The following is a 14,872-nucleotide window of genomic DNA, read 5'->3' on the forward strand; positions in this document are numbered from 1 at the left end:
AAACCTTATATAAGGTTATACCAACCCCACCACTCTGCTGTATCATCCAAGAAACATACCACAGTTACACTCAACATTGTCTCCTAGCTGAGTCCTTGTAATGCAAGTACGCACATAATAAAAATTAAAATACAGTGCTGGCTCACTACTACTATGTACGTATATCTACTGTCAAGAATCTGCTATAAAAATACGGAATTGTGTATATTAAAGTCTTTTGACAAGAATGCTTGGATGATGCTGCCTCTGCAAGTATTTCTGCTTCTAGATAAATTTCAAGTGGGAGACTATAAAGAATGAGCCACAAATTAGATGCTGCACTTAATATTGTATAGTTTGAATATTGTGTTTTTCCTCCCTTGCCATGCCCACATTCTATGGTTCCACAAATAGTTATGTTGGTGGCTGCATGTTGCCTGGAGACTCACATGCTTATAATGTTGCTGCTAGCTACTTGCATTACTGTAAACCTGTATATATTTTCATCATTCAAAACTTCAGATATTTTAAACTTATTCCATATAATCTTCTTGTGTTTAATATACAGTTGTACAGCTATGAAATATTTGTGTTAATTTAGCAAGAGTACTATTATGTGCACATAATAAAAATATCATGCGAATGTACAGTACATAAATGTAGGAAGGGAAAGGAGTAGATGTGAATACCAGTCACATTACTTGTAGATTTAGTGGTAGTTTTTATTGGAACAAGAATCAAACAGCAGGTGTTGTGTAATCTGCCTTTGTAAGTTCTATTATCATTTTAATTCAGCCATTCCAAGTAGTTATAATTTCATTTCTACCTTCCAACCTATGTTTTTGGCACTAGCCTTTTATAGGCAGTGTTAGCTACTGTATGCTTTTATTTTTACCTGCTTTTGCTGCAGTACATGATAGCTTAATATTTTTTGCACCAGTTCTACAGTGTATTTAGCTTGTGGTTATTCCCAACTGATCAGTTATAGTTACTGACAGAGTATGTACAACTTATTTCAAGACATCCATATGCATTTTCACACGGTACATCATAATTATCCTGCCTAGTATGCTGGTATTATGCTTGGCTCTTTACAGTGCTCAGAAGTTGCCAGCACAATTGGCAGGTACTGTATCTAACTATGTTTTATCATAAGAAGATATTTCTGCTTATTTAGGGTGTGTAGGCAGTATAGCCAGGGATCTTTCCAACCATTGTGCTACATTTTCAGCTTTTCCATTTCTCAGAATCCCATTATCACAACATTTATTTTAAACTTTGTACCTAAGTTACATTTAGGACTGCATCAAATATGCCAGCATAATAAAAGGACATAACAGGCTAGTGTGTTGTGTCAGCAGCATATTAGGTGGATATTTCAATCTATGGTCTATGGAGCTTATAAATTCCATAAAATATATTGATGCTCTTTAGTAGAGCAGTCAGCAAATGCAATGTACAGAATTCCCATATTCTCAAATAGGACAGTCACTTTGTAGTGAAATACTCTAATAGAGCATTCACTTATAAAAGGTTGAGCATAATGCAAACATAATGGGAATACCAAAAATATAATAGGTTAAACTTTTGGGAAACATATTGGGCAAAATTTTGAACATATCTGAATCAGGTCTAATGACATTCTACAATGTTCATACTGTATAAGGGGAAATATTCACAATAGTCATTGTTTAATTTGTAAATGTTGTTAGCTAATTATTTGTTCGATATAATTAAGCTGTTAAATTTTATCACTAAAGATAAATCTAATTTGCATATTATTGTTGTCTTTTGTGTGAATGTGAGTGTACATTTTGTTGCTTGTTGCCTAGCTGTATCATGCCTAGCTGTATCATGTCTAGCTGTATCATGCCTGTATATTTCAGTGTTGTTATATAGTAGTTGTTCACTCTTTCCAGTGTAGCTGTAATTTGTTTTGCTCTCAAACTCTGATTGGCCATGCTGAGTACAGGAGTCAAATCATTTATAATTAATTTTTGTCAGAATATTTATTCGCAAAAAAAAAATGTGCTTCTGTTATATGGTATGTATTATATTTGCTGTGGAAATTCAGTAATACTTAACATGTACAGTACTTCTTTATATGGGATAGGCCAAGATAGCTAAAAGAGCTCCATAATCATCTGAAGTTACTTTTAAAATCACTGAATGTCCTAACATGATGTCTGTAGTACTAGTGTTATGCCATTGTTACTGACTGCTACATGATATACAGAGTGGATATATGGAGAGTGAAACCATTCTACTGGCAAAGTTTGAGTGGCAGAAATCACGTAGTATATATATAATCAAAAACAGCCAAGCTGTAAAAAAGGTGCGGCCCCCAAAAAGGCCATGGTGAAAAAAGATGTGAAATCCAAGGTGGCGGCCAAGAAATGGCTGTGATGGTAGGTTAATGGTAAAAATTTTAATAACGACAATTCAGGTGAATTTGATGCCAAGACCAAGTGGCACAAAATTCACCTGAATTGTTGTTATTAAAATTTTTACCATTAATCTACCATCACAGCCATTTCTTGGCCGCCACCTTGGATTTCACATCTTTTTTCACCATGGCCTTTTTGGGGGCCGCACCTTTTTTTACAGCTTGGCTGTTTTTGATTAGATATCACTTCTTTTTGTATTTGTATTTTTTTAACCCATGTGTTTTTTTATTTACTACAGGAAGAAGAAAAGAACTTATAGAAGATTTTTAATACTTCAATTATTTTTGATTTTATTAGTACTAATACAAATTATATACATATATTTATTACATGCCCATTATTCCCCACAGGATATTTTTTAGCAGCTGATCTCTCTACTGGGTGACTTAAAATATAGCTGAACTATATGCAGGATGGTTTCTTTGTAGCTGAACTCTCTACAAGATAAATTCTTCTAGCTGATTTCTCTACAGGGTGATTTGTTTCTAGCTGAACTCTCTACAGGTTATTTGTTTGCAGCTAAACTCTCTACATCCATGGTGGTTTCTTTGTAGCTGAACTCTCTGCATGATGGTTTCTTTGTAGCTGAACTCTCTACAAGGTGACTTCTTCTAGCTGAACTCTCTACAGGGTGATTTCTTTGTAGCTGAACTCTCCACGTGATGGTTTCTTTGCAGCTGAACTCTCTACAGGGTGACCTCTTCTAGCTGATCTCTCTACAGGGTGATTTGTTTCTAGCTGAACTCTCTACAGGTGATTTGTTTGCAGCTAAACTCTCTACATGGTGCTTTCTTTGTAGCTGAACTCTCTACATGATGGTTTCTTTGTAGCTGAACTCTCTACAAAGTGACTTCTTCTAGCTGAACTCTCTACAGGTGATTTGTTTGCAACTAAACTCTCTACATCCATGGTGGTTTCTTTGTAGCTGAACTCTCTACATGATGGTTTCTTTGTAGCTGAACTCTCTACAAGGTGACTTCTTCTAGCTGAACTCTCTACAGGGTGATTTCTTTGTAGCTGAACTCTCCACGTGATGGTTTCTTTGCAGCTGAACTCTCTACAGGGTGACCTCTTCTAGCTGATCTCTCTACAGGGTGATTTGTTTCTAGCTGAACTCTCTACAGGTGATTTGTTTGCAGCTAAACTCTCTACATGGTGCTTTCTTTGTAGCTGAACTCTCTACATGATGGTTTCTTTGTAGCTGAACTCTCTACAAAGTGACTTCTTCTAGCTGAACTCTCTACAGGTGATTTGTTTGCAACTAAACTCTCTACATCCATGGTGGTTTCTTTGTAGCTGAACTCTCTACATGATGGTTTCTTTGTAGCTGAACTCTCTACAAGGTGACTTCTTCTAGCTGAACTCTCTACAGGGTGATTTCTTTGTAGCTGAACTCTCCACGTGATGGTTTCTTTGCAGCTGAACTCTCTACAGGGTGACCTCTTCTAGCTGATCTCTCTACAGGGTGATTTGTTTCTAGCTGAACTCTCTACAGGTGATTTGTTTGCAGCTAAACTCTCTACATGGTGCTTTCTTTGTAGCTGAACTCTCTACATGATGGTTTCTTTGTAGCTGAACTCTCTACAAAGTGACTTCTTCTAGCTGAACTCTCTACAGGTGATTTGTTTGCAACTAAACTCTCTACATCCATGGTGGTTTCTTTGTAGCTGAACTCTCTACATGATGGTTTCTTTGTAGCTGAACTCTCTACAAGGTGACTTCTTCTAGCTGAACTCTCTACAGGTGATTTCTTTGTAGCTGAACTCTCTACAAGGTGACTTCTTTTAGCTGATCCCTCTACAGGGTGATTTGTTTGCAGCTGAACTCTTTAGGTGGTGATGTCTATGTAGCTGAACTCTCTACATGATGGTTTCTTTGTAGCTGAACGGTGTGTAGCTAATCTCTCTGCAGGTTGATTTGTTTGTAACTGATCTCTCTACAGGACAATTTGTTTGTAGCTGAACTCTCTATAAGGTGATTTGATCTCTCTGCAGGTTGATTTGTTTGTAGCTGAACTCTCTAAAGGGTGATTTGCTTGTAGCTGAACTCCTTACATTGTGTCTAGTCTCTAGCTGATCTCTCTACAGGGTGATTTGTTTGTAGCTGATCTCTCTGCAGGTTGATTTATTTGTAGCTGAAGTCTCTACAGGGTGATTTTTTTCTAGCTGATCTCTCTACAGGGTGATTTTATGTAGCTGATCTCTCTGCAAGTTGATTTGTTTGTAGTCGATCTCTCTACAGGGTAATCTGTTTGTAGCTGAACTGTCTATAAGGTGATTTGTTTTTAGCTGATCTCTCTGCAGGTTGATTTGTTTTAGCTGAACTCTCTACAGGGTGATTTGTTTGTAGCTGATCTCTCTGCAGGTTGATTTGTTTGTAGCTGAAGTCTCTACAGGGTGATTTGTTTGTAGCTGATCTCTCTACAGGGTGATTTTTTGTAGCTGACCTCTCTTCAGGGTGATTTGTTTCTAGCTGATCGCTCTACAGGTTGATTGGTTTGTAGCTGAAATCTCAACAGGGTGTATTGCTTGTAGCTGAACTCCTTACATTGTGTCTAGTTCCTAGATGATCTCTCTACAGGGTGATTTGTTTGTAGTTGATCTCTCTGCACATTGATTTGTTTGTAGCTGAACTCTCTACAGGGTGATTTGTTTCTAGCTGATCTCTCTACAAGTTGATTAGTGTGTAGCTGATCTCTCTGCAAGTTGATTTGTTTGTAGTCGATCTCGCTACAGGGTAATTTGTTTTAGCTGAACTCTCTACAGGGTGATTTGTTTCTAGCTGATCTCTCTACAAGTTGATTTGTGTGTAGCTGATCTCTCTGTAAGTTGATTTGTTTGTAGTCGATCTCTCTACAGGGTAATTTGTTTGTAGCTGAACTGTCTATAAGGTGATATGTTTGTAGCTGATCTCTCTGCAGGTTGATTTGTTTTAGCTGAACTCTCTACAGGGTGATTTGTTTCTAGCTTATCTCTCTACAGGTTGATTTGTGTGTAACTGATCTCTCTACAAGCTGATTTGTTTGTAGCTGATCTCTCTGCAGGTTGATTTGTTTCTAGCTGATCTCTCTACAAGTTGATTTGTTTGTTGCTGATCACTCTAAAGATTGATTTGTTTGTACCTGAACTCTCTGCAAAGTGTTTTGTTTGTAGCTGATCTCTCTACAGGATAATTTGTTTGAAGCTGAACTCTCTGCACAGTGATTTGTGTGTAGCTGAATTCTCTAGAGAGTAATTTAATTGTTGGTGAACTCTCTACAGGGTGCATGACTTGTTTATAGCTGAACTCTCTTCAGTGTGACTTGCAATGTTCTGAATCTCTACAGTGATATAATTGTAGCTTAATTCTCCACAGGGTGACTTGCTTCTTGCTGAACTGTCTATAAGATTAACTGTTTGCAGCTGAACTCCCTACAGAATAACTTGTAATGTAATAGAATTCTATAATGGAGTAAATAATTTAGCTGAATGCTCTATTAGGGTGACTGTTCTATTAGAGTATCTCGATCTCGCATTTGCTACACAGAGTTGGCTTTCGAATCATAACTCAGTGGTTTGTAATCCAATTTTTCTATACTACTGCAAGGACTTTCTATGAAGATTATTCCAGCTATACACCGATTTTCAGCTCATTGCTCTTAGCGGTTTGCCTAGTAGGCGTAAAAACTAATACTTTTTTATTACTAAAAATCGATCGCGTAATTGTGACACAGGTTGGGTTCTGTGTCATATCTCCGTGGTCTTAATCTCGATTCCTTTCAAACCACCAAAAGGCACTCCTACGATGGTTACTCCATCTACATAGCAATTTTCAGCTCATTCCATGAAGCGGTTTACCCTGTAGGCGTGACAACAAATCGATCTTGTTTTACGCGAATAATCGGTCATAACGCCTGAACCATTCATCGGATTTGCACCAAATTTGATGCTAGGATGCGCCTTTGGACTTCCCTTCTGTGTGCCAAATTTCAAGGCGATCAGAGTACGCGTTTACGTTTTATAGCAATTTTTGCAAGTGTGCGAAAAGACGAAGAAGAAGAAGAAAAAAAAACGAAGAAAAAATACGAAACTTTGGCTGCTCATATCTCGGAAATGGCTACAGTGATTTCCTTCAAATTTGGAATGTAGACTCCCCTAGCTGGCGGGCAACTCTTCAGCAAATTTAGTTTCAATCGGATCAGCTGTCACCGAGATACAAAAGTGTGAAAATGACGTTTTCTTTCTTCCTGTCAATATACTCACGGTGTGGCGCGCCGGCTTCTTGGGCCGCACGACACACTATCGTGTGTCTTGATATAACAACTTTTACTTCTGTAAATAAAATAATAATAATTTTGTACAAACACAAAAATCTGTTTCACACAACAGACCGTTTCCTATTGGTTGAACCTGTTCAAGATGTGACTGAATATCTTCAGACCAACCTTCATGTAAGACAGTGAACAGTACTCATTGTCACCATGGTAAACTGAACTGTGCCCATAACCACACATCTACAAAGAGAACAATCACAGTATTTTAACCAGCAACATTTGTGAAATAATACAAACATGCATTAGCTGATTTGTTGGAAATTCAGGTCATATGCAGTTCATGTGATTCAAACCATAGGATCATGCTTTCAATTTTGCCTATTATTCTTTCCAGAATTTCTTAAAATTATTACCCATTATTCCCAAACATGAAACCTATTATTCTTACGTAATTCTTGCTGTTTATGTGTATTTATTCATATACAGTATGTGATATCAACTAAACATAAAATTTTTAGGATGTTTCAACTGTCATTGAAGAAGCGCATCACTTAAAAACAGCTACGTAGCTGTAAACATACATGCATATACTGAGTTTTATGTGAATCACAATCTTTACCTTCATCACTGAGAATTTTTACCCTTTCAAGGATATCTCCAACCAAGTTGGCCAATTATTCAATATGTCCAACAGCTTCCAATTATAATAGTTCTAGAATTATTCTAGCAAAACTAACTACCGATTATTCTTCAAATTATTCCAGCATAATAGGCTCAGGCCTAACCATATTGCAGATGATACAAGGAATGAGTTATTACAAAAATCAACCACACTTCTTCATTAATTCATAAAATGTAAGCCTTTATTGTTATAGTTTATCTGAACACTGGTGTGATTAAACTGGCCCACAAATATTCCTATAATGGAGGTCCCACACAATTACTGCAGTATGGGCTAGGCTAAATGACCAGTTTGTTGGGATATATGAGGCTCTGTTCAAATACAGCTGTACTTTAATAGAACATACACCTTAATTGTACCACAGCTGATGAAACAAATTGATAAAACAGAGTGGTTATTCTGCATACTGTTGCTCATCCTGTTTAAGTTATACATCATATTACTAACACACTCTAGCATTGAGTATCAATTGATTAATTATGCTGCTAGTCTATTAGTTGATTAGGCTGCTGGTTTATTTTCCTAAATGTATTTATAATCTACCTGTATTTACAAATACATTTAGGAAAATAAATTGCAATTTAAAAGTGTTTCTGCAAAGTGTGAACATTGAGACAAGAGTGGCATTACAGATTTTTAATTTGAAAAGTGCACTTGTAATGTGTGCATGTTTTGCTGATTATTTTGTGCATGTATTGTGCATTTTAGTTAAGAACCTTGAAATCTCTTATTAATAATGTTACTACTTGATGCCTCATTTTACTCAAACTTACACTGCCATAATTGGTATATATAAGCCTACTGTACTTTAGTTTTTCAAACAAGAGTTTATAATAATTTCTTAATATTATGAACTCTTGTTTCAATGTATGCATCTCACAATTGTCCAATATAGAGTGCTTGTAACATACATGGTAACATGTCACTGTCTAGATCACAGGCGATTCCCTAATTAATGTACATGCCTTTTTGTACACATATAGAACTACACTAGAATCAATACACATGTATCTTCATACAAATGTATGCATTAACACAACAAGCATAGATCCAAAGATGTAGTACAACAAAATAGGTTGAAGTTAAATTATTGCCTCTAAATGTGAACCAGATGTTACTATCTAATCAAAAACAGCCAAGCTGTAAAAAAAGGAGTGCGGCCCTTGAAAAGGCTATGGTGAAAAAAGATGTGAAATCCAAGTGGCACAAAATTCACCTGAATTATCGTTATTAAAATTTTTACCATTAACCTACCATCACAGACATTTCTTGGCTGCCACCTTGGATTTCACATCTTTTTTCACCATAGCCTTTTCAAGGACCGCACTCCTTTTTTTACAGCTAGGCTGTTTTTGATTAGATTGTTATAACATGCTAATGTAGGGATTTTCCCAACGAGTTATGCTGTAATACCATTATTCATCTCTTGTTTCACTATTTTTTATTGCTGAATTGCTACTTCATTTAATTTTTAGTATACTAGTTAATGTTAGAAAGATATTGGTTAATTTTAATGCTATAACAAAAATATATATATATAAGTACAATACAAAAATCAAGTTTAGCTATTTATAATAAGTTAAAAAGCAATGGTAAAATATTTAACTGTGTTGACATATAATCTGTCTTAGTGTGCAGTAAATAAGTTTAGTAGTTCACAATTGCGTGAATCTGGTTTTTTTTCATAGTAATTCCTATGGGACCAGTTTTTTCCCAGTTTTCTTATTGAGTGCAGCAGTGAAGTAGTAGAGTATTGTACTTGATACATCATCTTGTATTCAGTTGATGATAATCTTGGACAATTGCTAGTGTGCTTGTAGAATTGGAGTTGGTCCAAAATGTTAGCCATTGTTTGTAGGGCAACTAGTAATGAGGACAACTGTTTGATCTGATGGGATAGTCCTTCTGTGTCCTCATCATTTAGATCTTGATTGCTTTGATTGAACAAATAATCCTGTAATTGATGTTTTAATGACATGGCTAAGGTGAAGTTCTGACATTCACTAGAGAAATGATGAAATATTTCATTAATTACTGCTTTGTTTATATCTGATCCATGTAAAGTAAACCGATTAATTTTTAGCAATACAGTAGTTTTCTGTGGTGTACGGTATAGCAATTCAACAGTAGTGTGGTCTACTGACTGTGCTGCACAAAACAAAGTGACCGTTTTATTTTGAACATCTTTTCTCATAGCTGCTTTTTGTAGTAGCTGTTCATCAGTATCTCTTTTTACTGGAGCACTTCGTACCATGATGGTAATCACTGACATGATGAAGAATTGTAGTGGAGACATATTTGACTAAATGTATTGTTACTATTGAATTAGTAGTAGTTGTAGTAGTAGAAGCTTGCTTGTTGTTGAATGAAATGAGGCTAAACTCAACTCAACTTATACCAAGTGTATCAGTGGTTTGTGTTACAATTATGTAATAGGGTAATATAATAACTATCAGTGAAGTAATTATATATCCTATCAACATAATATTGGAAGGAAGTAATCAGACAATTTCCATGCACTGTTCTGTTAAATCTCCAAGGATGCATGAATGAAGATTTATTCAACCAAACACTCTGACAGCCAGCCATAGGCCAGCTGTAGGCATAGGTGGTTTCCTGAAATTGAATTATATCTTGTATCTGCATGTGTGAGTATTTGCATCTCCATTAAAAATTTTAACATCACAGAATAGAGCCCTCTACTCTGGATAGATTCTGACTACTGAAGAGTTTCCTTTACTGTGAAGAGTTTATTATAATCTTAATTAAGATTGCATGCTACATACAATCAAGCACTGCATGGGCTGCATTGATTGCAACCCATTGTGTAGCTGAATTCTCTACCAGGTGACTATCTTATAGGTGAATGTTCTACAGGGTAATTTGATTGTAGCTGACTCTCCACAGAGTGATTTGTTTGTAGCTGGGGTGACTTGCTATTAGCTGAACTGTCTACTGGGTAGTTAGCTTGTTTGTAGCAGAACTCTCTAAATGTAACTTGTTTGTAGCTGAATGCTCTACTCAGTCTACTGGGAGATATTTTTGTAGATGAACTCTCTACAGGATGATTTTCTTGTAGCTGAACTCTCTACAGGATGACTTGATTGTAGCTGAACTCTCCACAGGGTGAAAGTTTATAGCTGAACTCTCTACTGGTAGCTTATTTCTAGCTGAATTCTCTACAAGTCTACAGGGTGGCTTATTTGTATCTGAACTCTACACAGAGTGATCTGTTTGTATGCCAGCTGGCTAAACTCTCTAGGGGGCAATTTGCTTGTAGCTGAACTCCCTACAGGGTGATTTGTTTGTGGCTGAACTCTCTATAAGGTAATCTGTTTGTAGTTGAACTCTCTAGCTGAACTCTCCACAGGGTGATTTGTTTGTATGTGGACTCTCTACTGGGTGGCCTGTTTGTAGCCGAACTCCCTGCTGGGTGGCTTGAACTATCTACAGGCAACTTGTTTCTAGCTGAATTCTCTACCAGGTGACTTTTTTGTAGCTGAATTGAGTCTACTGAATCACTAGCGTGTATAGCTGAACTCTCTACATGGTGACTTGTTTGTAGCAGAACTCTCCACTGGGTGACCTATTTGTAGGTAAACTCTACAGGTGACTTTTTTCTGGCTGATCAAAGTGCTCAGAATAGTGACACCTGCGCTATACACAGGTCTTGCTCTATCGGTAATGCACAATAGTACTAGCAATATTGGCACCATTCAGGTACAGTATAGGCTTTACTCACAGGTTAAGCTTAGACGTGGCACACCTTATACATTCTGTATGCACTTCAACCATTTCATTGACCCTGCTCTTCTCATCCTTTCACTCTACTAGGATACTATAGAGTTGGCTACTGGTATTTGTTCATACACAAAAGGACATGATGTAGCTAATGGTGTGGTCATAATACACTTGACTTCCCCAGTAACTTGAACCTAAAAGAGTATCATACAGTACGATAGTAATAACTGTATAGTAGGGACCACAAAGGAGTAGGTGTGGCCCACAAAATAATATCACCCAAAAATCAGCCTCAATTTTCCCTTACGACGATGAGGCAGTATTGGTGAAGTAAAACTAAGCCCAAACAAGCTTTCAGATCGACCCGAAACGTTTTCAACAAGTTGCTACGGAATTTAATATTTTTTTTTATTCAACGGAATTTTCTACTGACTGACTGACTGACTGACTGACTGATGCCTTCAAACAAGCATAACTCGATAACGGCTAAGGCTACGGGCTTGATTTTTTCACTGTTCGACGTCGCTTCAGCCCAACAGGTGCCTTTTGGCATACCGCAGTATGTACAATGCATTCTTCACGGACTTACCAGTGTCCTCCTTTGTGTCCCATTCATCTTTGCTGACAGGGAAAGGTGTCGATTTCACGCGAGCATGTGATGGCTTCCCTTCGAAATGGAAATCGTCCGTATTTTTCATCGTGGCTATTTTGATATGCAGAGGTGCTTTTCAAACAGTTCTTGATTCGTACTGCTGTGTAGCGTGTTGAACATAGCCTACAGAGAAGCGTAATGGATATTTCACTTTTCAGACTATAATTAATATGATTGGGGTGCACGGCACGATTTCTTTCTTGTGGTATGCGTGGATTGTAGAGGTGCTTTTCGAACATTTCTTGATTCGAAATGCTGTGTAACGGGGTTGAACATAGCTGACAACGAAGCGTAATGGATACTTCACTTTTCACACGATAATTGATATAGCTGGGGTGCGCGGTGCCTTTTCAGATGCGGTATGCGTGGGTTCACCAGTCATAATAAAATTATTTACAAAAAAGTTAACAAACAAGTACACGAAAAAATTAGGAATTTTCAACCATAGCGCATTGATAAAAAGTACTGAAACAAGTTGGAGTAGTCCATGATATTAAATCACTGTAAAACAATAAGAAGTGTTATATCCCTACTGTGCATTTCCGTTATGGTATCTTCAGCACAGTAGGGATATAACACTTCTTATTGTTTTACAATCGTGGACTACTCCAACTTGTTTCAGTACTTTTTATTGATGTGCTATGGTCCCTACTCTAGTTGAAAATTCCAAAGTTTTTCGTGTACTTGTAACATATTATACAGTGCAAGTGACATACATACAGTATTATTATAACGTGGTATGCTCTTCATTATATCATTAAGGAACTGATGAGTAGTAAACTGTAAACCAACTACATGCCATTGCTTCATATTGCGATTTTTGAATTCTTCATGCCAGCTCAGTGCTAAATACATAAATTAATGTGAGCAGATTTATCCTTTTTCACATAAAAAATTTGACTTATAACAGAACCTTGAAGTTTCATAATATAATTACTTAAAAACTTTTCTATGTGTAAAGCTACAGTATTTGACTACATTTTGATTACAGGTATGGTATGCAAAATGTGTGGAAAAGGTGCAAACTAGTCAAAAAAGCAGATACTCAAAAGGCATGCAGCAATGAAGTTTAAACACCTAATTAATTCAGGCACTAAGTTCTCAAATTTTATACAACACACTGGACGGACTAGCTACAGAGAGATGAACTGTCATGAACACATAATTTAAAAGTATGCCAACAAATTAGTCCTGTGCCCTACCTATGATAAGTGTGCAATGTAACACAGTCTACACCAAGGGCGTCAGAGTAGATGCTACCAGTAAGGCCAGAGCCTCGATCAACACTTTTTGGCTCAGTGAAATAAAAAAAATTAAACTTGATGAAGCCAAACTAAAAGTAGGTAATTTGTAATACTTGACATCAATTTAATAGCAATAATGGACAGAAACAACAGTAATCTAATCTGTCTTTCACTTGGAACAGCTTCATGTCAACTTCATCCATATTAAGCGCCTCTAAAATAATTAATGTTATACCACAGTAGCTTTGGCTTTATTTCTCTTTGTAGCTGCTTTATAAACACTTCTTACTGTTTATTAATAGACTCAAAGGATAAAGTTTGGATTTAAACAGTATTATGGAGGTGCTTTATGATCAGTCTCCATTGAACACTTGCACACAGTACTACAACCAAAGAGTGCCTCCAAATAACATCTGTAAATGTGCAATTTTAAAAATGTCCAGAAAATTAAATAAATGTAAGCAAAAGAAGTGCTGGTTTGATTTGACCAGGAATTGAACTCAATAAGCTACTCTGGGCAAAAAATTAGGCACAAGTGATGGAGCTGTTTACTACAGTTTTGACAGGGAATGTAACTAGTTCAAGTTGTTAACAATTTTTCTGTATACACTATTTCATTCAAAGAGAGAGAGAGACAACACTTCAAACTTAATTTGTGACTGGATTTACGAAACAGGGTATTCCACACACATCCAATTTACGAACTTCATAACTTGACATTGTACAAGTTGTTGACTTAAAATTTGGTTAGAAGTGAGCACCAACATTGGGTAATGAGTGGAGAAAATTTCAAGTTTGTGTCTTTCTTGAACATTAAGTTACCATCTATGTAATAAAGTGTTAATCTTCTAGTGATACTGTTACTATTGGTGTACACCACTCTACTGGTTAAAACTCACATGAGTTACAGTGTAGTAGTTTAACGATACTAGTACTGCCAGGAAAGATATAGAAAAACCATCATCATCAAGGTTCATGACATAATGTATATCACGATATAGAATTAAGTTGGATGTATAGCGCACACATAGGCAGATCTAGGAGACAGTGCTGTTGGGGGGGGAAGAAGTTATAGGAAAAAGACCAACATTATTAAAATGAGGAAACATGTAAATACAATTACAATATTGATGAGACCTCAGTCTTGTGCGACCACAACCAGACACAAAGTACGTACAAAACTAGAAAATTTGTTACATTATTAAATATAAATAAACTACGCTGTCCACTCACTGCAATTCTTATCCAAGAAGATTTTCTGTGAGCAGGATATGCCCATCTTAGCTGCATCATCAAAAGTCTGTCGAACATAAGACTTGGTGGTGACTGAAGGCTGAATGAAGACAACAAAACTCTTGAAATGCTGAATACAGCAGGGCTGATAGTGTCCTAGCACACTAATTTCAACTAAGAGGAGAAGAATGGAACTCTAGTACACAAGTTATATCCATTTGCATAACTTTGTTTGGTATATGCAATTGGATGAATAAGGGCATACACTTTCTAAGACTTTAGTTGGATATATTCTGAGAAAAAATTTAAAATTAGACCTCCTGGATTTGAATTTGGGAACATTTTTGATAGCTATTAATTTTAGCTAGAGAAAGTGTATGCTTTGTAAAGATTAGTTAGCCTATCTGAGGTAAAACCTGTTTGATGGTAAAGTGTACTAAATCAAAGTAATGCTTATATTATCGCAAAATATATTGTTGACTTTAGAACTGTGACTGGTCTATTAGAGTAGTAACTGCTCTATTAGAGTATCTCAATCTGAGCACAAAAATTCAAACTTATTTGCCTCACTTTCTTTACAGTGTACAGTTTATAGCTGTAAAGTGCATTTATAACTGTTGTCTTCTATGTAGGCTTGAGTCT

General features: G+C 36.4%; 1 protein-coding gene across 1 annotated transcript in view; it reads left to right on the forward strand.

Moving 5' to 3' along the window:
* Window positions 1-14,872, forward strand: part of LOC136263621 (uncharacterized) — a gene marked incomplete in the record, with an annotated part of 463,802 nt that overhangs the window by 325,613 nt on the left and 123,317 nt on the right.

This window comes from Dysidea avara, chromosome 1, assembly GCF_963678975.1.
Source record: "Dysidea avara chromosome 1, odDysAvar1.4, whole genome shotgun sequence".
Classification (NCBI taxonomy): Eukaryota; Metazoa; Porifera; class Demospongiae; order Dictyoceratida; family Dysideidae; genus Dysidea; species Dysidea avara.